Source organism: Diadema antillarum, unplaced genomic scaffold, assembly GCF_040938485.1.
Source record: "Diadema antillarum isolate AM-2024a unplaced genomic scaffold, OU_Dant_1.0 seq00001221_RagTag, whole genome shotgun sequence".
Lineage (NCBI taxonomy): Eukaryota > Metazoa > Echinodermata > Echinoidea > Diadematoida > Diadematidae > Diadema > Diadema antillarum.
In genome coordinates, this window is record NW_027272011.1 from 812,984 (window position 1) to 838,270 (window position 25,287).

At 38.1% G+C, this 25,287-nt stretch overlaps 1 pseudogene; it reads right to left on the reverse strand.

Annotated features, from left to right (window-relative positions):
- Positions 1–5,859: 5,859 nt before the first annotated feature.
- Positions 5,860–23,524, reverse strand: LOC139744942 (bactericidal permeability-increasing protein-like; annotated as a pseudogene).
- Positions 23,525–25,287: the final 1,763 nt, after the last annotated feature.

Genomic DNA, 25,287 nt, shown 5'->3' on the forward strand with positions numbered 1-25,287 from the left:
TGGCCTTTGATCATATTGAACTTTATCATGGTGATTGATATCTAGGTGAAGAATAATCATGTCAAAAATGGAGAAAAATGACCCTGACAATTATATTCTAGAAGAGAAAATATGTGCTGTTACGTATGGGACCAGAAAAATTTTGTTTTTTTTTAAACATTTTTTTTCAACCTCAAAACTCTCTGAAAGTATTTCATTCTACAACTTGTAACTCAGAGTGATGAAAGTCACAACACTCAAGATTATCAGAGGTAAGTTTCATGTCATGGGGCAAAAAGCTCTAATTACAGGTTCTAATTAAAGACGGACATGACGTGTTACGTATGGGACAGTAAAGTATGGGACACTTTGTCCCGCATTCGTTAAGTGTGTAGAGAACCATGTTTATGGGTATTTTGCATAATTATTGAAGTAAAATCAGTTGAAATTACTCAAATACTGATCCAGATTGTCAAAGGAACAACATTCCCTAAATATTTACCATCATAATCATATTTAATCATATTTTTTATTTTTTTATGACCAACCTGAGTATGCATGCCCTGTATTTTTATCAGGATAGTCACTACCAAAAAAAAAATGAATGGTATGGTGTTTACTTTCACTGATGAAGGGCAGTTTGCCATTCAGTTTAAAAAAACACAACTTGACACAAGAAATATTGATTTTAATATACTGTAAAACGAGAAATTTTCGCGTGCATTTTAATTTCGCGAATTTCACGAGCGCCAAAATTCGCGAAATTAAAATGCACGCGAAAGTTTTTGTCTACACTACATGCATTGAACGCCAGTGGCAATTCGCGAAAATTTCATGCCGCGAATATATCATGTTTTACAGTATATATGCAATACCTGCTGCGTGGAACCCCAGTAATTGAGTAGATATTTGATGTCTGTCTAGCAATCAGGTCGTTGATTCGAGTCAAACCTCTGTATGTACATGTATACCCACGATCTTTATGGTGGCTACTACTAAAAACTGAGTAAGGACAATTTGTTATCACTTGCAATAAAAAAAAAAATGATGCAAGAAGCATTAATCCGAAGTAATATCTTCATTATCACATACGTATGTGTTATGGCTACAATGTACCGTAGCTAGAACTCTACATTGTGTGGTGAACAGTACCCAATATAGTTGAACTGCAGTCTTTCAATCTGCTTGTTTATTCGGTTTCAGTACCCTTTAAATCAGAGGTCTCTACTTAAAGGGACTGTATAGTTCTGGTTTAGATGGGAATTCTGATTTTAACTTTTTCAAGATAATTAGCTCTTCTTTAATGAAATATTAAATAGCATACAATTTTATAAAGAGGAATTAAAAGTTAGCATGACAAAAATCCAGTTTGAAATGACTGAGATATCCAGAAACGTGGAGTCATGATAAAAAGTGGGTCCCATTTTTTATTAGGCCCACTTTGTTTTACTTTGTTTTTCTTTTTTTTTTGATATCTCAGCCATTTCAAATTGGATCTTCATCAAATAAACTTTGAATTCCTCTTAGAACTGTATGCTCTTTTATAATTCATATACATTATAAGTGGTTTCTAATCTCGTAAAATGTTGAAAACTGAACCCCCATTTCTACAAAAACTATACCATCCCTTTAATGCCTATATTCACTGTGTATTTTGCCATCTCCCCCTCCCCTTTTCTGAAAATCATTCAGTCAAGTACTGCAGGATATGTATTGTTTCAAGTGTCTATAAAGTCAAAAGTAGCTGCAAAGTTAGGATGCTTTCTGCAGGATGATTGACCATTTGTGTACTGAGAGACCTTCCAGCTAGCTACATCCATTCACATGCAATATGTATGAGGATGTCCCATACGTAACATTATGTGATTGCCTCATAAAAAAATATTTCTTTAACTATTTTTTCTTGTTTCTATGATATTTAACTTCTTTGAACAATAAATTAGAACTTCCCAGAAGGGCACTCGAATAACCTTAGAAATTTCAGAAAAAACCTTAAAAAATGACCTCAATTTGTTACATGTGGAACATGTCATGGTAGGACATGAGCTAATTTGCATAATCATTTGCATATTCCCTAAATTTTCATACAAAGTTTATTTGATGAACTTCTTATGTCCACATATTAATCAAATACCATTTGCTTTCCTTTGAATAAATATGAATTTTTATAAATGTCCCATACGTAACACTGTATTTCACATTTATGCAAATAAAGCCCTTGAAATATGCATAGATTTACATAATGTCATTTTTTCCTCCATGGTAATCAAAACTTCAACTTATAAGCCTCAAAATGATACCAAACATGTCGATATTGAGCAAAGATGAAATTTTGCCTTCCGAGGGGACCCTATCTTGGACTTGCCCTTCTCATATTGTACACAAGGTTAATGCCTTCTTCAATACTTCTAGTCATGCTGAGTTCGCATTAGAGGAACAATAGGGAGCTTTAGATTTTAGACGCGCGGACGTTCAGAGGGAAAAAACATGCTCTGAGCATGCGCAGAAGCACACGTCAAGTCGATCTATTTTTAGCTTGCGTCGCCTGAGTTTTTCACTACGCGTACTGGGCTATTTTTATGTCTGCACAGTTTGCAACGTAGAGAACTACTTCATGCACCGATCATATGGGGGCACGATTTTATTTTTTATACGTTGCGTCCCAGCGTAATCTAAAGCTACTTTTCAGCCCGACGCAGGGGAGAGGAGAATGTCCAGCGCACTCGTCGTCTCAAAAGTCCGCGCGTCAAAATCTAAAGCTCCCTAATGATTTCACGACAGCCAGCCTATGTATGCAGACCACAGATATCAATGCAGAGCATAAAACATGAACGACAAAAGGAAAAATAGATAAGAAGTTGGAAGTACATTGGTGCACTTGATTAATGCGTCTGATTTTAAGTTAAGGGGAAAAAAGCGTGGGAATACATGTATTTATATCATAATATATTCTCAATTTGGTTGAAGGGAAAAAAGATACATTGAATACAATGTACATGTATGTCTTAAATTCATACTGCTTCGGCAGCTCTATCAGTAGCATGGAAATCCTGGGAAGCAAACTACACCACAAGGAGGATGAAGCTGTTTTGTCTTAAAGCTGCAGCAGATGTTTTAGCCCAGACTGTGAATCTTTTTGGGCACACAGCATGACGTACAAGTTACTGTCAGCATATCTTGCTAGGAGGGCACGGCAGAGTCTCCTGTTTGCCTGGGGGATGCAGCCTGAAGTTTGTGGAAAGAGGTTTAGCGCCCCCAGAGGTGCTGCTGTTAAAACCCAGTTGCTTTATTGACACTTCCTTGACATCCTCATTATCAACAAAGAGAAGATTGTCAGTTGTTCGTCTGTGTCAAAAGACCATCAAATTGTTTTGAAAATTATGTAGTGTGTAGAGCCGCACATACATTTGTCACAAACCAGTAATGTTGTACGATTTATACATTATGATCAAGTCACCATAAATATTAGAAGTGGGCGACTCTCTGCCATATTGCAGACTTGCCAGTCCATTGTGTATAGGGATCTGAAAATCCAATGTATTCACCACTTCTCCGACACTATCCATATCGGTGGGCAGGTATCAGGAAAATTCCCCAGTGCACTTTAGGATAATGCTCGCCCTCCAAACATGTTCGTGTAGATGTATAATTAAAGTAAGTTCAAGTTTATTCAGGACTGGACTTCCTTTTCTCCCCTTTATGGTAGAATACAAGACCATGCTGTATATGATAGCTGAGAGTTGGCAGACAGACAAGTTGGGTTTGTGTCCAACTTAAAGGGATGGTAATAATACACAGTGTATAGATTGAGGGGAGAATTCACCTTTTAACTTTTTGCAAGATACTAAGAATTCATTCTATGAAATGTTAAAGAGCATACAATTCTGATAGGAATTCAAAGTTTATTTGATAAAAATCAATTTTAAAATGGCTTAGATATCCAAAAACATAGTAAAAAAACACACAACCTTATTAAGAGATGAGATCCACCTCGTATAAGGAACAATATGTTTTGGATATCTCGGCCATTTCAAAATCAATTTTTATCAAATAAACTTTCATTTCCTTTTAGGATCTTATGCTCTTTCACATTTCATAAGTGGTTTCTCATTATCTAAAAAAAAGAAAAAGAAATTATAAGAAGATCATGAAAATCGTTGGAAATGTAACCAAAAGCCCTATCTCAACCGAAACTGTAATCTGTAAAATGAATGAATAATTGCCTGACCTGCCCACATGAAGTGCTGATGAGTCATGTACACATGGTACTTCTCTTATGCAATGATGTACAATGTATTTCTCCATTGTACAAGCTGAAAGCACGCACAAAGAATATCTCTGGTAGAACAATGCCAATATGTATTGTGTTTTATGTGTCTAAAAATCAGAATTGTACTGGATAGTTGATGACATAATTACAGATGTATTCTGTATCTGATTATCTATTGCTTACTTGTTGGTGATTTTGACTGAAGACTGTTTAGTCCATATAATCAGAGAGATACACTTACACACTTCATGCATTAAAGACTTATACCTATGCCTGCATGAAAAAAAAAAAATGAAAGAAGCAAACAAACAGGGTTTATTGGATTGAGTGTGATGCGCCTGCACTATTTTTAAAGCACATCGTACATGTATCAGTAAAGTTGTCTTTTTTTGTGGTGACTTGTAATTCTCATACATTTTTACACTTAAGAATGGTTTCAGAGTGTCAAACCAGAAGTGAAAATGTGACATATCATGGAGCCTGGGTTAATGAAGATTATTGGTGCGTGATATTCTGTATGGGATCCCTAACCTCAGAGGAGATTGAAGTTGACTTTGTGTTTGTTTGGCACAGATGCTCACAAACTACAGCCTCGGTTGAAGTTTTAGGTGAAAGACTTAATCGACTACCACTCAATAAATATCACAATATGACAGATGAGGTCAAGACTTAAAATATATTGTATTATGATTGGATAGCTGCCACAACTTATCCTCTTTAAGTGTAATGCTACCTTGGCATACATACATTCAAAGGAAGGTAGAGATATATAGCTCTATGCCATACACTGATAAGCAACAGATGATTGATATTTCTGTGTGGGACAGTCACACAGTGCAGGTGTCACATGCAGATTCTCAATTAAATACATACATGTATGTGTAAGTCGTTGCAAATACGTGATACATTTTGATGACTACTTGAAAGAGACATTTATGTACCCTCAAATTATGGACTCAGACACAGATTTTATCTGGGAAAGAATACTGTAGATGCCTATTTGAAGCCAGGATTTATTTGGAGAGATTATATTGCACTCAAATGGTGTGTAAGTGTGTGTGTGTGTGTGTGTGTGTGTGTGTGTGTATGCAAGAAACAAAACATTGATCATACATTTTGACATTGTGTTGTAGTGTTTGGTACTGTTTGCTTCATTGCGATATGATTATAATTATGATTATAATTATGCATATATGTATTTTGATCTTCCGAGCGAAGGGTCAAACCGTCATTCATGTTTGTGTATGCCACTTTTCGTCATGATCTGGCAATAAACCTGAAATGAAGAAACAAAGAATGATATGCATTTGTTTGCTTTCTCCTTTTCTCGGCTCATCAAGAAAAAAGTACATTGCACCATAGTTCTTTTTTCTTAATGTTTTTAATACATGTAATGTATCATTGTCACACATGTGTTACATGTACTAAACAATGCACATTTTGAAGTTTAAACTTATACATGTACTTACACCACAAGTACTGACATCTAATTTGGTACGTTCATCTTATTTGGTACACTGTATGTAATTAGTTACACTGTGGGACATAAAATTCTTACCAGCTTTAAGTTGCATATGAATCTGTCTACACATATCTGCAGTAGACCTACATGTGACTTGTTCCAGCAACCTATGTTTTTCTTTTGCTTGATGGCTGTATTGACATTTTTAGTAGACATTACACATGTACACATGCATATGTATTACTACATGTATAACAAAATAAAACATTTCCGGCCATAGGCACAAACAGGCCAAAGATATCAAGAGAGAGAGAAAGACTAAACTTCAGCGCGGTAATGCACAGACTAAAAACAGGGACAAGAGAAACATTGATTTGGCCTTCAAAGTCATGACGTCAAGATGGAAGACCCTTTGTCAAATGTGAGTAGGCTTACATACACGTGTATTGTGCTCTCTCTTCGGTAGGTAAGATTCAACTAAAGTGTTACATGTCTGGCTTTTGCAAAACCAGTCCGTCCTCAACGGGCTTAGAAATACATGTAAGTCTCTTACAGATCCATCATGAACTTATTCGTAAGGTTATTTATGCACAGTACATGTATTATACTCTGTTAGCATTTACACATGCGGGTGTCACAGTATCATGAGGCGATGGAAAACATTCCAGAGGTTGAACGACATTTAAAAAAACAACAACAATGTCTATACGTACATCATTCCACATGGCATGTAGGCCAATGAAGCCAAGCAAGTGCATTAATAGGTACAAAATTCTACAGATACATGTATATACAAATATTTCTTTGCTAAGTTACGCGTAACGTAGAAAAGTCAACGCAGAAATGTATCGAAGATCGCCGAACACTAGTACATGTATCTTAACCTCAAAATGATAAATGTTCGACTCTATAATGATAGATAACGTGCTAAGTTATCATAAGATTTATGCAACTGATAACATCCCAGTGAAAGCTGTCTTCTCCCAGTGAAAGCTGTCTTCTGTAGATAACACTGCAGAGTATTCACTATTGGTTTAATCAGTGCAATATTTGTCACTTTGTGATCTTGCCGTTGTAGATAAGGTCTGTTCCGATCTTGATGAAGTTCTGTAATAAGAGGAGAAGATTTTGGCAGACAAAGATATGTGTTAATTAATAAAGAAAGAGGAAGAAGAAAAGAAAGAAGGAAAGAATGAAAGAAAGCAGTAAATGGAAAAAAAAAGAACAACTACCATCAACTTATACAACATACGGAATCAGCACGCATGGAGGAACCGTTCCTTACTCATGTATCTATCGCATTGGCGTTATTTACGTCGCTTACACATTTACATGTACACAAAGTTGTCACTTTAGGTATGTGCATACCGATGTTCCGGTGATGGTGCATGTTTGCATTCATTCCGCAGAGTTACGAGAGAGAGAGAGAGATTTAAAACTCAAGATAGGTGGCGTTGCCGATGACAATTTAAAATCCGTAAATAGTGCTCTGTTAATGAACTCAATTTTTTTACCCATCTTAGTTGCCTATACACTACTTGAAGGACTTCTGTGTGAAAACTGTTAAGCCCGTAATGGGAGTCGGGAGGGGGGGGGGGGGGGGGGAGGAAGAAGCTGCGATACGTGCTGGGTACGATACAATGGGCCCCATCTCATTTAAAAAAAAAATTGATATGATAACATAGCAACTTCTGCTGGAATGGCAATTGTCATGGTAACGACAAGAATCGTCAGCTTTCATGATTGGCAGTTGGTAAGGAAAGTTACCACTCAAGCAAGAGTTGGCACCCTAACATCTTTTATGAAATGGAGCTGGCCTCCGTTCTATCAAAGCTGCCATAGGATGTCAACCATTGCTGGATTCTTGTCACGTCACGATGACAATTGCCATTCCAGCAAGAGTTGTTTATCATATCAACTTTTTATGAAATGGGGGCCCAGACGATGCACTGTACAAATTATTAATCAAAACAACAAAAACAACGACAACAATAATGACAAAAACCGTCCACAAATTAATGAACAAAGTTAAGGCATGCATTTATCATACCTGTCCCTGCTTGACTACCGGTTTGTTGAAGACAAAGCCATCCAGCTGAGGCAGAGCAGCTCCCTCGGCACCCATTTCTTGAAAACAGACAGACAAACAAACAAACAAACAAACACCATTAGTGTAATCATCATAGGATTACGTAGACGTAAATTTATTATCCTTGGCAGTCAGCCTGAAAGTTAAAGGAATCGTATAGTTTTAGTTGAGACCTAATTTCAGGTTTCTAACATTCTTTGTTGAGATAATGGGAAACCTCTTATGAAATATGAAAGAGCATGTAATTCCATGAGGAATTCAATGTTTATTTGATGAAAATTGGTTTTGAAATGGCTGAGATATCCAAAACAGAGCGATTCTAATAAAGTGTGGGACCAACATTTTATTACGATCGCTTTGTTTTACTTTGTTTTTGGATGTTTCAGTCATTCCAAACCCGATTTTTATCAAATAAACTTTGAATTCCTCTTAAAATGGTATGCTCTGTACTATTTCATGTGTTTTCTTGGTATCCCGCAAAAAGTTAAAAGCCCAATTCTCATCTCCACCACTACTGTATCGTCCCTTTAAGACTCATTTACAATTCGATATACATAAGATATATTCTAATGACGATGAGAATGCATCTAGCTTTCTCATAGAAATGACTGTGGGAAAGGAAGGGGTACAAAATCAAGAAACTGGAAATAATGTTGTTGTTTTAAATGTTGTTTGGAATCATGTATTTTGTCACTACTTTTTTTTGTATGAGTTCATTATGTTTCATGACATTGAGAACTATGTTTTAAGAAAAGATAATTAAGATGAACTTGATTGAATTAGATTTTATCTTTTTTTTTTTTTTAAACACGGGGATACCCGAATAGAAATTGCACAAACATTGATGAAATAGAGAGAAAAAGAATACTCGACTGCTTGGCATTATATCCAGTCACTTACATTACATACTGTTTTGTTTAAGAAAAATGTACGCTTGAAGATTATATCAGTTTTATTTGTCCGAATTGTAAGGAGGAAAGTTAAAAAATTGGCTTTCTGGGAGTTTCAACCACTTTCACAACATGGAGCTCTCATTTACACTTTTGTTCATATTTCTGGACGGGATCGACTTTCGTTTCATTTGCGTCATTATGAGGTGATTTCGCAAACTAAACCAGACAATTTGTTAGAATTCAGATCAAATCTTTAGATTGTTTAGAAAGACGGTGGCTTCAAACCGCGATCATCAAAGACACAAATTTACCTCTGGAGTTCTTTTTATATAGAATAACTGAAAGCTATAATTGAATAATGTAGCCTGTTGGAACTGAAACTCTTGAACCTCCTTGGGCGAACTATACCCTGCGTTACACTCGACTCAAAAGTTATCGGTACCTAGATCCAAGGAGCTTCAAGTTCCTTGTCAGTTTATTTTGAGAGCTGCCCTGTTTTGTTTTTATATAATGTTGAAGAAAACTCTTCTTCAAATTTTCACAATTTCACATGCAGTTAACACTTAGTATCGAAGTAGCATGTATCAGATTTACTGTTTGATATGAAAATGAACTTATTTTCAGTTTGTTTGTTTGTTTGTTTGTTTTTTGATGGCTATCACACCAATACGTGGACAACTTACTAAATATACATACAAAATCGAATACATCTGTGAATCATAAAAAGAATATTGGCATGTTTCAAGCGCAGCACATTCAGGTGTCATTTATCTTTCTTATTATCAAAGATTATGTAATTCTTTGCTAGTCACTGTGACGATTAGGTCAAGTATAGGGCTATACTGCTGAACAACGGTAATTCACGTGAGCCGTTGAGATCTGCTTAAATTAGCCATAATCGCTGTCATTTCCTACTCACGGTTCAAGTAGGGCAAGACGTAGAGAGTGATCGCTGAGTTGACCGCCACGTCAAGAAGTTTGGTCTACGGTAAGAAATAACAAAAGAAAGATATTCTTAGAGGACTGGTTCTCCCTGTTCATTATTAATCACGTTGTCGACCTATTGATGGAAAAAAAATATTTCAAAAGTTGCCACCGTTGACATATTGTATCTATTTCAACATGTTAATTACATGCACAAAAGAGAATAGAATTAGTTTTGGAAGTCGGAGAATGCCGTGCAAAATTATAAAGATACTTCTTCTCCAAATTGCATGAATATGTTCTGCTTTGTATTGTTTTGTCACTTTTTTATGCTTCGCTTTTCCCCCAAACATATTACTTTTGAATGAGACAGTTGGTGTCTTTACCATGTTTAGAGAATTTCTTGTTTCTGTTTTGTTTGTTTGTTTGTGTTTGCGAGCGAGTTTATGTGTGTGTGTGTGTGTGTGTGTGTGTGTGTGTGTGTGTGTGTGCATGGTGAGGGTGGCTTCACCAGTTGTTCAAGCTATTTCTCCATGAGGTTCCTGCTCTCATGATATACATACAAAACATAGGAGTACATAGCGTATACATCAATGTGATAATAACGAACAAAACCATTGTATTTCGCTACAGAGTATACAGGTACTAAATGAATAATTATTACAAATATAACAAGCACAGAGAAGTACATTACATGCAAAGCAACCGTTTGTATCTATGTATTACACACGCACTCTGAAGAAGAACATCATTATGTATTTCTGCTCTTGTTGTACAGGCCCTATGCGAAGAATATCTCACAGAGTCGTGTACAAAAATATTTCTTAGAGAATGTGCCCATATACACAAAATCGATTTTTCCGGCTTCTGAAAGAAAATCAAGGTACTAATCTAAAACTCGCTGAGGAATTACACTATAAAGTAGCGTGACGCATAGAGTGTATAGGCCTATGGAAGAAATGTTATGTCAGCGAAAGCAATTCAGTTCAGTTCTATTTTATTCGGAACCAAAAAAAGTATACATTTTGAACACAATAAAAACAAAAGCAATGCTCATCCACTTGGTACATGCATATGTTTGGCAAATCAAAGCCGGGACCCATTTGAAGCAACTGGACAGAGCTTGTTAGCGGAGCCCAAAAGTAGCAGAGAATTAAAATATTTGAATATACTCACATTAAAGTTCCCGATAGCTGTCTTGATCAAAGCCATGTCGGCGCTGTATACCATATTGAAAAAGATAAAATAACTCAATCAATGAAATATTATGGTTTATGTCCCTTGTATTACTTGATAGAATAATATTAAGAATAATTGGAATTGATGATTCCGCTTTGCTTATATACCCCATGGAATCCAAAATATTTTCCCCCATTCATACCGTGTTTCTTCGATTATTATGTGCATTTAACGCATTTTTTTTGATAACCACAACATCAGATGCTTAAATGCGTATACGTGTGCATGCCATAAGCATTTATGTATATGTGTCTTCATGTAGATACGAATATATGTTGTATGGATGCATACAGTAGATTAATATACAGTGTAAATATGATATGTGTCAGAATTTTTGCAAACTTGAATCGTTGGAAAGGGAATATCACGGATTATTCATATAGAAGATGACACACTGGAGTAGCCACGGGGCTGTGCATCAGCATCACATATACTCAATCTTCTATCTCCCTCCCCCCCCCCCCCCCCCCCCCACCCCCACCCTCTCGGCAATGTGAGACACTATCGTCAGTTTTGTAGTTAAAACAAACCTAATGCCGTCATATTGACAATGACATCCCTGAACCGTCCATATAGTCAATCTTTACTCGTAAACATGATTTTATGGTGATATAAAGGGACGCACCTGAGCGAAGACAGTGACCACGTGATGTTATTACCCTTGAAACCGACAGCAACCTTGCCAGAGATCGCCTGAAAAATAATGAAATGGTGATGATGATGATTAAAAACTTATACTCTTAATGCTGTTGCTGAAGACATGATGAAGGACAATAGGGCCTAATGATGATAATAGTAATTATTATCACTGTTACTATATAAAAATAGTAATAATAATAATAGTAGTAGTAGTAATAATGATGATAATATTGAATGATGATAATGATAAATGTATAATGATAATGGTAATAATAATAACAACAGTATACACAATGTCACGATAAACGCAGTTTCGATACAGAACGCAAAAGCTTTTAGCAGGAAACCTGAATAATGTAACTTATTGTCATGACTCAAAAGCTAGTGGGTGTGACAACCTGATGACTAGAAGCAGATGGTAACGGTTGCGTATGTTCATTGTGCAAACATAATTATACAATTCGGCTAGGTAATAGAAACATAAAAATGTAAAGCGACGATACGTGAGAGAGTCGTCTTGTGTTTATACTTGAGTCATGGACTGTTCATGTTGTAGGTCCATGTTTGGGTGCAGAGCGTGAAAAATTTGTCTATGTGGATGTGTATGAGCGTGTGAATTTTTTCACTCTGCATATCTATATGAGAGTACATTAATACATGTGATATATGATAATATTTAATGATAAAATAATACTCACCACTCTCAGGGAAAAGAGGTACGCCAGAGTCTTGTTGGGTAGGACGGCGTACGGGGAGAAATCCCCTTCCAAGACGACAGAGATTTCACTCTCCTTGATGGTCACCGCTGGTGCCTTGGTGCTGTTCAGGTTGATTTGCATGGCCATGTTGGGGTACATCTTACTCAGCTGCAGGGAGAATAATATAGGGATTGATTAAGCACGCTATGTTCATCACTCCGTGTCAGAAACGAAGAAGTTCACTTATACAATCTCTTAGAGAGTACGGAAAAGTCTCACCAGAAAATGTGAATGTTCTCTTTCCAAAATATTTCACTTCTGTTGACATTATCAAGCCATGTAGACTCTTCCGTGTGTGCCGTAAGCTGTTTTTTCTTTCTTACCCTCACCATATCCACTCATAATTATCCACAGTGTCCGTAGAAACTAAGGCTGTGTTGATAACATCACATCCCTATAAGGTTAGATATCAAAAAGTATAGCAGCAAAAGCTTCATTTGCTTACCTGAGGGATGGCAAGTTTGTAGGCAAAGTAGCTTGTGTTCAGATAATTCTTCTCCGCCTCGGGAATCTGTGCATCGAGAAAAAACCCCAAATAACGTCAAGATGCATAATGATTATGATGCTGATGATGACAATGATAATAATAATGATAAAAATGATAATGATAATAATAACAGTCATAATAATAGTAGTAGTATATATAGTAGTAATGATAATAATCATCATCATCATCATTATCATTATCTTTGATATCTTAATATCAATCATAATCATAATCATTTCCATTCTTGACTTTAAATTTACCTTGAATTTACACATTGATTCTATTATGCATAATTATAGTAATAACAATGATAATAATAATGATAAAAACAACAATGAGTAATAAAGATAATAAAGTTTGTTTGATAGTGCATGACAAATAAGACATACGAACAATAACAATCGGCTAATGTCTACCCAGAGACTCCAACTCTCCCGCTTTCGACGGGAGATCTCCCGCCGAAAGCCCATGTTTGCAAAATCTCCCGTTCTCCCGCTTGAGATTTAATTTCTCCAGCCCTGGCTCTGTGTCTCCCGCTTGAAATGATTTCTTACTTTTAATAGTGTCAACGTATGTTGAAAAAAGCCTTTCTGTAGCACGAGAGACATCTAGAACCCTAGAACTTCGCGCTTCGCGCACAATCAAGTTAGAGTCTCCCGTTCGCTATGGGTTTCAGGCGGAAGAATCTCCAGATCAGAAGGTTCTTGGGGTTGGAGTCTCTGTCTCACTTAAGTCTGATATCAAAGCAATTTGCATAATGATGTGAAATTTTAGAGACATTAATGAAAGATGTGGTGGTTTGTTTTCAGTAATTGTCAAATTGATCTGACTGATCTGTATGATTTGTGTTCAAGTGTATGAGATATAATATTATAATTACAGCTCTCCAGCATATGCAGCATGCAAAAGTTTGTAGAGTTACGATCGCATCATTTAGAGATCTATCAACAATCATCAAACGAACTGTTGACCCCAGTCTATTGGGGAAAAATTTGAGTGTGGTAACAGCTCAGGGTGACACAGAACTGGGGGTGGGGTGGGGGCTGCACCCCCCCCCCCCCACACACACACACACACAATTATAAACTTTTTTGACTCTTCAAACAAAATAATAATCGGGAAAAAAAATCGGAAAAAATCACAACCCCCAAGTATTTTCAAAGGTTCCGTTCTTATCCGTTAAGGCGGAGGGGGCAACTACCCGCCTAGTTTGCAGGCACAAACCCTTGTTGGTCGTAGAGGAGTCTGCGCCAAGACTACTATATGCACCACTTCGGCACTGTCCCATAGGCCCTGTGTTGTAGCTTCTCCCAACAAGGTGCCTTGTTGGGAGAGGCTGCAGTGCAGTTTTGCGTGTATTAGTCTTGGCACATGCAGACTCCTAATACGACCAACAAGGGTTTGTGCCTGCAAACTAACTACCCCCGGTCCCGCAGCCACCCCCCCCCCCCCCAACCATGGCAAACGTTCTGCCGCCTCTGTTATTTAGGCCACAGTTAAATTACTCCGGGAACGTTTGGACTCATTACAGATGCAACCGAAAGTGAAACATCTATAAGTGGCTGTACTGACGGTACAAGTAAAGAAAATGCCGAAGATTTATTGCTTCTATAGTTCACCCACGTTATCCTGAGTCACGTTGTACTGCAGAAATCCGACTTCCTGGAGCACATAACCGGCCGAATTGGGCAGGTAGTCGGTTATCCACAGAAACACCATACGCGACGTATCCGAATCAGCCGGGACTCCAGGCACGGGAAGGGGACACTCCTTCTTGCTGTTCAGTGGATACACTTCCCCCTGGTCACATGATGATGAATTCCGGTATGGTATATAGGTAGGAAAGAGTAAGAAACATGACGATTGAATAATATCTTGTCGAAAACTTTGTTTAGGGTGACTCTTAATTATTTTGACGAATTCGGTGATACGCAGATGAAAATGCAAAATGGGCAATGTCCTAAAGAATATCCTGTCTTAAATGTAAAAGTCCATATTATTATGATTTAGAAAGTGTCTCAAATGAGTAACTCGACTCTGGAATCACAGACATAAATACGTTATTATCTTAAGTGTGTTAAGTTGCGTGTATCACGTGGAAATCGAAAACTAGAGGAAAGTATAAAAACGAGGAATCATCCAACTTTCTTTCATCACAAAACTTGCGGAAGACTGAGATAGACAAATTAGGGTTATCATGATATACGAGTAATTGACGTAAAATGTTTTGAAGCATTTGCAAGATAAAGATTGCTTCAAAATGCCACTTCCGGGTTTCATTCATTTTTTTTAATTTTTATTTCTTTTGTTTTTAACTGGTGCCACTTCCGGGTTTCATTTCATTTTTTTAAATCTTTATTTCTTTTGTTTTTAACGAAAAATAAAGGGGGCGTGCCCTGGTTGCGCCCCCCTCTGGATCCGCCACTGACAGGGTATTTTTACCTTGTGGGCAGTGTTCACAGAACCATTGAAAGTCGGCTGGGCGACGAGGGTGTAGTCTATCTGGGCTGCGTCAAGAAAGGGCGCCACCACTGTTTCATGACAGATTGTCCAGGGAAATCAAGTTAGTCTCACTGTTCTCTGTGTTATCACCTAAACTATCGTGGATAATTCACATAGAGATATGTGATCAGCATTTATAAACAGAACACTGCGGTATTTAATTTGCATGTGGTTTCGAATGACACCAAAGAGATTAATCACCCTCATGTATGTCCATTAATATTTAATGTGGCAACATTAATCGTAAGTAATAGGCGACTCATAATGTCGCTAATTTCCGTGATTGTGACATTGAAAGTGTGCTGGGAAGAAGGGAGCGGCAGAATATCATGATGATAATGATGACGATGAAGAGGAGGACGAGGAGAAGGGAGAGGAGAAGGAGGAGGAGGAGGAAGATTGGAAAAATAAAAGGAGGACTGAAGAGAAAAACCGAAGTGAGAAGACTACGAGAGAAAAGAGAATTGAAAGTGTCTCTTTATATTCTCTTTTCATTTCTTTTAGCTCTTTTCTTTATTTTTGGCCAATACTAAATGTGTGTGACATTGACCCTTACTTGTCAGTGTCTTCAGTTCATCCTCTAAGTTGGTATTCACGGCGTCCACGATTGTTGAACAGACCTATAGATTCAAGTTAAAAACAATTATACTGGTAGAACATGAGAACAAACTAAAGTATAGATTGTCATTTTAAAGTGCACTGAAACAAAATCATGGATATAACTACATTATTCATATCGTTCGTAATAACATATAGACTATCTATAAAACAATAAGATATGATCTTCACCATAGCACGAGACAACAAAAAAAAGATAAGTTTTTGTTATCTCTAGTTAAGGTTTTGATGATTAAAATCGAATTTGTTAGTCTCGAAACTGCTCGCACTGGACTATAAAGTTGTCAACGCCTTCTCACGTTTTATGCTGTTGACATTGTAGTTGATTCTTACAGTATTTTTTTTTTTGTCTTGAAATCATACGATCATCGATAATAAAAGGATAAAGTTTAATAGCTAAAAGTAAATTCATATGATCTGAAATTCCGTTTCAGTGTCTTGCTTATACTTTATTAAGTGAATAGATCACGTACTTCTACGACCGCATGAGGGCGTTGTTTAGACGCTTTGTGGTGGGTTTGTTGTCTTCCCGAAATTTTCTTTGAATCACAGTTTATAGACATGTGTTTGGTTGATAAATCACTAGTGGGTGAGATATCAGGATAGTGAGTCCTTAGTGCTTTAAGGACCCGATTAACCCTAGTATTCACTTTTTTATATACATTTCGTCATGTCTATCTGGTAACCGTTTCGGGATTGCTTGTAAATAACTCACCTGCCCGTTGAGTGAATCCAGTATCGCGTCTGAGATCTGGTCGTCGAATAGGTTGTAGAGCCAGCTATCAGGCGTAACGGACAAAGGGAATCATATCATCTCGTAATGAATCTAGTATAACTAAAAGAAACATGACATCATGTTACACACCGGGTGTCAGCAATCAAATTGGCAGCTATGACCCTCTCCCCACTTACTTCACTGCAAGTACTTCTGTCTTCAAGTTGATGGCAGTAGTACAATATTATAATTCGGAATATCTCATTGACTTGACTGGTGGTCTGCTTTATTTATATGCAATTAACACTTTCCCATATCTTTAAGAATCAAGGACGGTAGGCCTGCTTACTTCAGTGATGATATATCCTATCACTATCCTCATCACTATTTTCATCATTCAGTCATCTCAGTCATTGACATAGCACCATGTACTTGTGTTGATTATTATCCTTGTGTATAATGGCATAGATCCTGCTCGTAATTTTGAAAAAAAAAATCTGCATAACAATGTGGTCTTTTAGTTTTTATCATTCAATTTATGGGAAAGGAGCTAAGAAAAACAGGAAATGATAACGGTAACAACGCATACCGAGGTCAAACTGCTTTCGCTTTTGAAGTGAAATAGTCTTTTCCGGCTAACAAAGATCAAAACTCAGTCTCACAGGATCCAAATTTATTGCTCGATATTCTTTCTCTTTGCGGTCACTTTGCTACTGAAGAAAGATCCAACAGGTTACATTTTGCTCGTGTCAGTGTACCGAAACTGCGTATAAAGACATGACTTTCATCTGTTTCGGTTTCTGAAATGAATTTGAAAAGGGACCAGTAATAAATCAATCATGGAAACCGCTAACGCATCACTCTGTCACGAGGGGGTTCTCAATGTCGTTATACACTAATCTATCCTTAAGCATTAATTCTACAAACCTTGCCCCTCCGTGAAGATCGACGTCCATCCCTCCTGCATGAAAGGAACAGTCCGAACTTTTGGAGGAGACGGTGGGACGGCCCGTGGAGTCCACGCCTGTAGTTTGATTTGGAAAAGAAGAGGAGACGTTAGCTGTGAAACAGGTTGGAAATCTGGCAGTCGTCAAAGAATGATGATAGAATGTTGAAAATGATGTTCATATAAAAAAGCAAAAAAAAAATGAAATCAAAAGCGACAGAGTGGTAGCAATATGATGACGAATTTACATGACGAATCTAATTCAACTAAACATGTAAATCCAATTACAGGGCGGAGAGTTGGCTTAGTCGGTAGCGCGTCTGCCTCACGATCCAAAGGGCGCGGGTTCGAACCCGAGTCTGGACTGAGCAATGTTGTGTGTAAGCATACCGTCCCCTCTAGCAAGAGGCAAAACACTCTGTCCCTCGAATAGGACATAAAATGGAGGTCCCGTGTGTGAGAGAGTAACAACTCATGCACGTAAAAGATCCCGCTTGCGCTTGCGCACGGAAGACCAGCTTAATATGGGCTATCCAGCCATCTTCTCAGATGAAAATGAACAAAAAACATGATAGATAGGCTATGCGATATTTCTCATAGTCACATCAACAAAGAAAATAAAGGATACTTTAAAGGACACTTGTTAACAATCATTAACTATCGCATAAAATCACTCCAACAGCACTTCGCTCTGTCAAATAATATTGTGCGAAAGAGTTCCTGCTTGTGGTTTCAGGCAGATATGAATTTACGAAGGGATCTAACCAATCTCGTAACTCGTTGCCCGGAGTTGCGCACGCAAGTCCGATTTATCCGCAGCCAAGTTTTGAGCATGACCAAAACTTTTTCCGGGTGAGTCGCGGGGATTGCCCGCAGAGGTCCACGCAGAACGCCAGTAGGAGGCCCTTAGCGGTAGCACCTCGCAGGCAACTCCCACGCAGGTACTTCGCAGTTTCCATATATGCGGCCAAGATGATGACATTTTGTCGGACTTGTGCAATTCCCTCAGAGGGATTCCTTCACCGAGTTGTCAGCCCTTACTCGCCACCCATGAGCCTAATACGCAGGTCACACGGAAGTAGAACGTAAGTAGCACGGGTCCAGCAGATAAGACGCATGTGAATCTTGCCTAAATCCTTGTCCGCCTGCAAAAAATGTCATGGGTGCTGGAAAATCCCCACACGCAACAAGGCCGCCTAGCTTGCCCGGAAAGGTGTGACAGGGCCTAAACATGGCTGCGGGTGAATAGAACTTGTATGAGCAACTACGGGTAACTACGGGTGAGATCCGTGCTAAGCACTGTCATGTGCGGGTCATCTGCGGGGATCTCCGGGTAGTAAAAATTGGTCTTCGCAAGTCGCACACAAGGCTTGCCCGGAAAGTTGTAACACGTCCTTTAAGAAGATAAACATGATTATCAGTTGTTATACGATCACCAAAAATCGCTGTATAGTGCCAACATGAAGTATGGCTGCGTCCATTGACGTGCATCCGCATCGCCATTGTATTTTTGACAACGTGGTCATTTCCGTAAACTGAGTCTCGCTGCTGCTATAAGCACGTATTAACTCAAGCGAACTTGCAAATTTGCTGTCACATTGAAAGACTTGGTATTGTTGCCTGGTCATTATCTCTTATCTGTAAAGCGCATAACATTTGCTGAATAAGTATTACCAGTAGTGCCCATAACATTGACAACAAACAAAACAAACAAATAAACAACAAACAAACAAGCTCAGTCAGAAGTAAAGGACGCAGCAGGGATGTTGATTCTTCTTTATTTCTCTAAAAGTATATAGGAGTTAAAATATAAAAAAAGTTACATCGTTATTATTGTCAAGATATTCAGTCACCTGCCTCGCTTCACAATCAAGACACGATCCACGCATGAAGCTATGTAGTAGCGCCAAGATCCACGCTATAACGTCTTACACAAGTCTTTAGACATTGACTCTTGACGGTGCTGATACCAATAAACAGCATCAAGCTAAGATTCTTTGTCTACTATAGGATTCCACAAAGGGATAATTGCGACTTACCAACTCTCAGGGTGAGAGACAGGGTGATGGATGAGGCCTTAGCGTCAAAGGACCCGGAATCGGAAATATGGATGCTGGTAGGATTTCATAAGATTTCACAAGACGAGCAGGTTTTAGAGGACAAAATGGTTATGACTCGTCAGGAGGAAAAAAAATCTATGAAACCACGGCAATCTCCGTGTGTGCACATGATTGATGAAAAAGTCGCATCGTCACTCCCGCTTTGTTCAATGATACAGAATGTCGGCAGGTCTATCAAGTTTGCACGGTTTCTATTCATATTTTCAATTCTCTTCTCATTGTCGATTCTGTTTCTGTTATGTTTTGTTTGACTTATCATGAATCATTCGGCATGGAAGTTCAAAGTGTATTATCATTTTCTGAGAATGCAAATATGTGCTTTATACGTATTGCCTCGTAATACATGAAGTGATGGTTGGAAGCATCATGTCAGTCGATCATGTCGAATAAAACGAAGAGTATACAAAGACGTAAATTTCTTTATACGACCACAATGTATTACGATAAGTCCAGGGCTACTGGAAAAACAATTAATATGTGAAATAGTAAATAACTATTATTCTTCTTTTATTTCATTAAGAAACAAAACAAAGACAACAATAAAATGTGATGTATTCAGATGTCCAAAGGAATGACTCGAATTTTACACACTTAACCTAAGATAGAACATTTTCCAACGACGATAATACTATATCCTAGGATTTAAATTAAGAGAAAGACAGTTTACGTTATCTTCCTGTCATGTCTACTCTTTTCCGAGCAATCTATTAGGTACAAGTACGTATATATATCTTTGTAATCTCACGACTTATACATGAATCCATGCTTTACTTTTGCATGATGTCTCAATGGTTAGGTTTTTCTGTTTGTCTAAGCGTTTAACGCAGTATAGGCTTTCATTCATTGTAACTTTTACTTTGATTCTTGAGAACATTTTTTTTTTAATCACTCACAATCCCGTGGTCTCATAGTGCCAGTCTCCGTGCACAGACAGGGAAACTCCGCTGGTTGTTAGGCGGAGCCCTCCGGCTGATGGGTCGGGTGTCAAGGATGATGTTGGAATGCCGAAAGAGGTGATCCGTATTCTAACACGAGAGAGTATCATAAGTAGATAGGAGTTACCACTTTCTTTCACTGTCTTGTGTGTCTTGTTGCCATTTAAACTTAAAAAGTAAAAAAAAAAACAGGCATGTGTAACAAACATTATTTTACAAGAGAATTATTCATTTTGACTTTAGGGCCCTTTTAGTTGTTGAGGAATGAAAGCAAAATGGTCTATAACTTTAGCAGAAAGAGAGTGCGTGTGTGTGATTCAGAGAAAATACAGAATTGATTCAAGAGCTGATATGTTTCTAAATAAGAGCATACTAACATTAATACAATCATGTCATCATAATAGCGCCATGTTATCATTACCGCAATCATAATATCATTATCCAATCAGGTTATTTCAATAACAATCAGGTTATCATTATCCGAATCAGGTTATCATTACCACAATATTGAAAACACAAGCTGTTCCTATCATGTTGGCACTATTGTTATGAATCATATTAATTGATTTGAAGCTTTCCTTAGAATTTCTACATAAATGTAAATACACGTAGCAAAACCAGACCGACAGGTAGTAAAGGCCTAAAACATTCCCTCGTTTTAATCTATAAGTTGGTATAAAAGAAGAGAATCTCATTAATTACTTGGACACTTTGTACTCGATGTCACCGATCCCTACGTCGGCTTTGCGGTGATGTCGGGTATAGTCAACTGTTGGATCTGTTTCTGGAGCATCTTTATCCCTACGTCTCGGACTTAAAACGTAGAAACAAACAAAACAGATAATAAAATATATGTAGCAATATATTAAGCACAATGTCGGATCACATTCATTTTTTAATTCCGCTTCAGCTCGAAACTTGGAGAACAGCACTCACACTGATACATCTACCTTAACATTAGTTCATGATTTTTTTTTTTAATACTGTCGCTACTATCTCCAACATCGTAATCATTGTTTGTGTTTATGTAGATTTATTGAAATTGGCCACTACATAAAAAGGGATTTTAGTTTTTATTGAGATGGGGATTCAAGTTTTAACTTTTTTGCGAGATGATTAGAAACCACTTATATAAAATATTAAAGGGGAAGGCTAGTAACTTATCAGTGGGAATCAGTGGGAATGCTGGGGGATGATTATTCCAATCCTTGTGGGATTTATTTAAGAGTGCATTATACATTTATTGTTGTGTGAAAATTATTTGCTTCAAAATGGTTTCATATTCAAGTGATGTGCAGTTTAATGTTTCCAGGCTAGCATGCCTGTATAGTGACGGGGCGATCGTTAACGGGTTGAATATGAGACCATTCTGAAGCAAATAATTTTCACACAACAATATACAATGCACTCTTAAATGAATCCCACAAGGATTGGAACAATCATCCCCCAATATTCCCACTGATTCCCTCTGATCAGTTACTAGCCATCCCCTTTAAAGAGTTTACCATTCTAAGAGGAATTGACAGCTTAATTCATGAGAATCGGTTTTGAAATGGCTGAGATATTAAAAAAAAAACCAGAGTTCCTGATGAAAGGTAAGACCCACCTTTTATTAGGATCGACCACCTTGTTTTACTTTGTTTGTAGATACCTCTAGGATTTCAAAATCGATTCTTCTTCAAAAATGCTTTCCATATCTCTTAGAATGGTATATAAGCGGTTTCTAATTATCTCGCAAAAAGTTAAAACACGAATCCCTATCTCAACCAGAACTACATTATCCTTCACTGCTTATGAACAAGCTACCACTGTACCAATGGTCTAAGTCCCTCCGAAAGACTAGGCACAACGAAGACAAAGAGCCGTCTTCCTTGCAAGGGTACCACCGCTACTCCCAGCAGGTCACTAGAACCAGTGCATGACCTATCCATTGATGCACAACGGTTACCCTAGTCGGAAGGAACGTGGGTTTTCTAATTCTGACCGGTTTCATAGCAAACTGGTACATATGCAGTTCAGACATATAAATCTGACGACAATGTAATTTTCTAGCTCTTTCCTGCGGCAGAGGAATTGCTCCATATGGAGCTACTAACTAATAACCAGTAGGTATATGAATTTGGCTGACCCAACGACCATGAATGAATGAAATGAAATTGGATGACTTAAATCTAGAATAACATCAACATAACGTTTTCACTCCGGTGAATCAAAAAAAAAAATGTTTAAGTTTAAATCATCATTTTGTTTTACGTGGCCGATAGGGAGGCAATGGGGGCTTTAACAGGCAACACAACAACGGGACTGACAGATTCAAGTCTCCTCCAAAGAACCATCAGCTTTAAGCAATGGGGATAAAGTGCCTTGTCCAAGGCAACAGGCTGGCTGCCAGGGGTCTCGCACCAGGACCTTATTGTTGAGAAGTCATTAATCTCTCTATTATGTTCGTAGTATATAAAACGACCGATTTTTATTGACAGCAGGGTAAGCAGATTTGAATTTTAATTCTAATTAATGTCTTCTACGGGTACTTTCATGAGCCGTTTAATATAACAGAATAATGTTTTTGTTGTGGGGAATATAGGCCTACAAAATGTTCTAACCTTATGCTTTTGATCGGTCGTGATTATATCGGTAGCATTTCGAACTCTTCAGATATGATATTCTATAATGTTCTCCCTAGCAGCCAATCACCGTGTACAATAATCATATGCACGCATTGGAGACTCACGGAAGTCGAGACCGTTCTGAGTGATGCGAGCTTTAAACCCAGGATTTTTGTTCCAGTCCGAGACGAAAACCCCGGCGGGAAACTTCGGGAAGCCGAGAGCCGGAAGGACGGCTAGGGCCAGGAAAAAGAAGGCGCCGGGCACTCGCAACATCTTGAGACTGGCGACTGTGAAGATGTAGGCCTCTATAGAGGTGTTACAACAATGAGTTACTTGCTCACTCTCCTAGCACATCAGAGCCAACTGAATCAAGAGCGATCTCGCTGTAATCAGGAATTGCTACCACCAACTTAGGTGCCGAAGTCGCGCAATGTATTGCTGAACACACTCTAATGTTTACTCCTCTCCTCTACTTCCCTTTTCACCCAGATAGGCAGTTCAACGTTTGGATTCCCAAAATCTTGTCCACAGTTTCGCTTCGATAAGGAAGCTGCGGGTCCAACAAGGAAGTAACTTCAATAGATTGATCTCGTGCTACGCAATAACTTACTGGCAAAGTGATGTGTTTGATACATTATATTTCATTATTCCGAACATGGGAGTTGTAGTGATGTAAGCCAAAGGGGATTTTACCAATGTTTTATTGAGTGCATCACTCAGTAAGCTCTTAGAATTACGATGGAACGTGTATATATAGGTGCGACGTAATTGTGTGATATGGAGAGGCGTGTGTGCGTTTTGTATGATCTGTTTTGCTTGAGGTCGCATAGTAATGTGTGCGTGGGCCATATACTTGTGATCTATTCAGAAGGTTTATCATTTAATTTATTGCTTCGTGTTTATATAGCAAAAATAGTAATTTCAAAAGTCAAACATAGTATCCCATAAAATTTTGATGATTCATTCGTTTTTTCTTTCTGCTGAAATTGCACTTTGAGACTATTTTAAAGGGATGGTACAGTATTGGTGGAGATGAGAATTACTATTGGGCTTTTAACTTTTTGCGAGATACCAAGAAAACACTTATTATATAGTACAGAGCATACCAACGGCGTAGCCAGGATTTCATCGGGGGGGGGGGGGGGGGAGGGTGTGGGAGGGGGGTGTCCCCCCTCCCACGGTAAGAACTTTTTGCATTTTGATGTTGTAAATGGTGCAATTTGATGCATGTTTTTGCGCGTTTTATCGACGTGAAACAGTCCCACTTGTTTAAGGTAGCAGTATATTTTGATGTAGATTATCATTGAACAATTTACCTATAAAATGCTATCACTTAAATACGCTTCTTGTATTAATTCTTTTCACTGAATATCATGAACGCAACTGAACCCGAGCCCGAGAGAGCGAAGGGGGAGGGGAGGGTGTGGGAGGGGGTATCCCCCCTCCCACGGTAAGAACTTTTTGCATTTTGATGTCGCAAATGGTGCAATTAGATGCATGTTTTTGCGCGTTTTATCGACGTGAAACAGTCCCACTTGTTTAAGGTAGCAGTTTATTTTGATGTAGATTATCATTGAACAATTTGCATATATAATGGTATATTTCAAATACACTTCTTGTATTAATTCTTTTCACTGAATATCATGAACGCGACTGAACCCGAGCGAGTGGAGCGAGCGAGGGGGGAGGGGAGGGGGTGTCCCCCCTCCCACGGTGAGAACTTTTTGCATTTTGATGTTGCAAATGGTGCAATTTGATGCATGTTTTTGCGCGTTTTATCGACGTGAAACAGTCCCACTTGTTTAAGGTAGCAGTATATTTTGATGTAGATTATCATTGAACAATTTGCCTATAAAATGCTATCATTTAAATACGCTTCTTGTATTAATTCTTTTCACTGAATATCATGAACGCGACTGAACCCGAGAGAGCGGAGCGAGCGAAGGGGGAGGGGAGGTTGTGGGAGGGGGTGTCCCCCCTCCCACGGTGAGAACTTTTTGCATTTTGATGTTGCAAATGGTGCAATTTGATGCATGTTTTTGCGTGTTTTAACAAGTTGAAACAGTCCCACTTGTTTAAAGTTGCAGTATATTTTAGTGAAG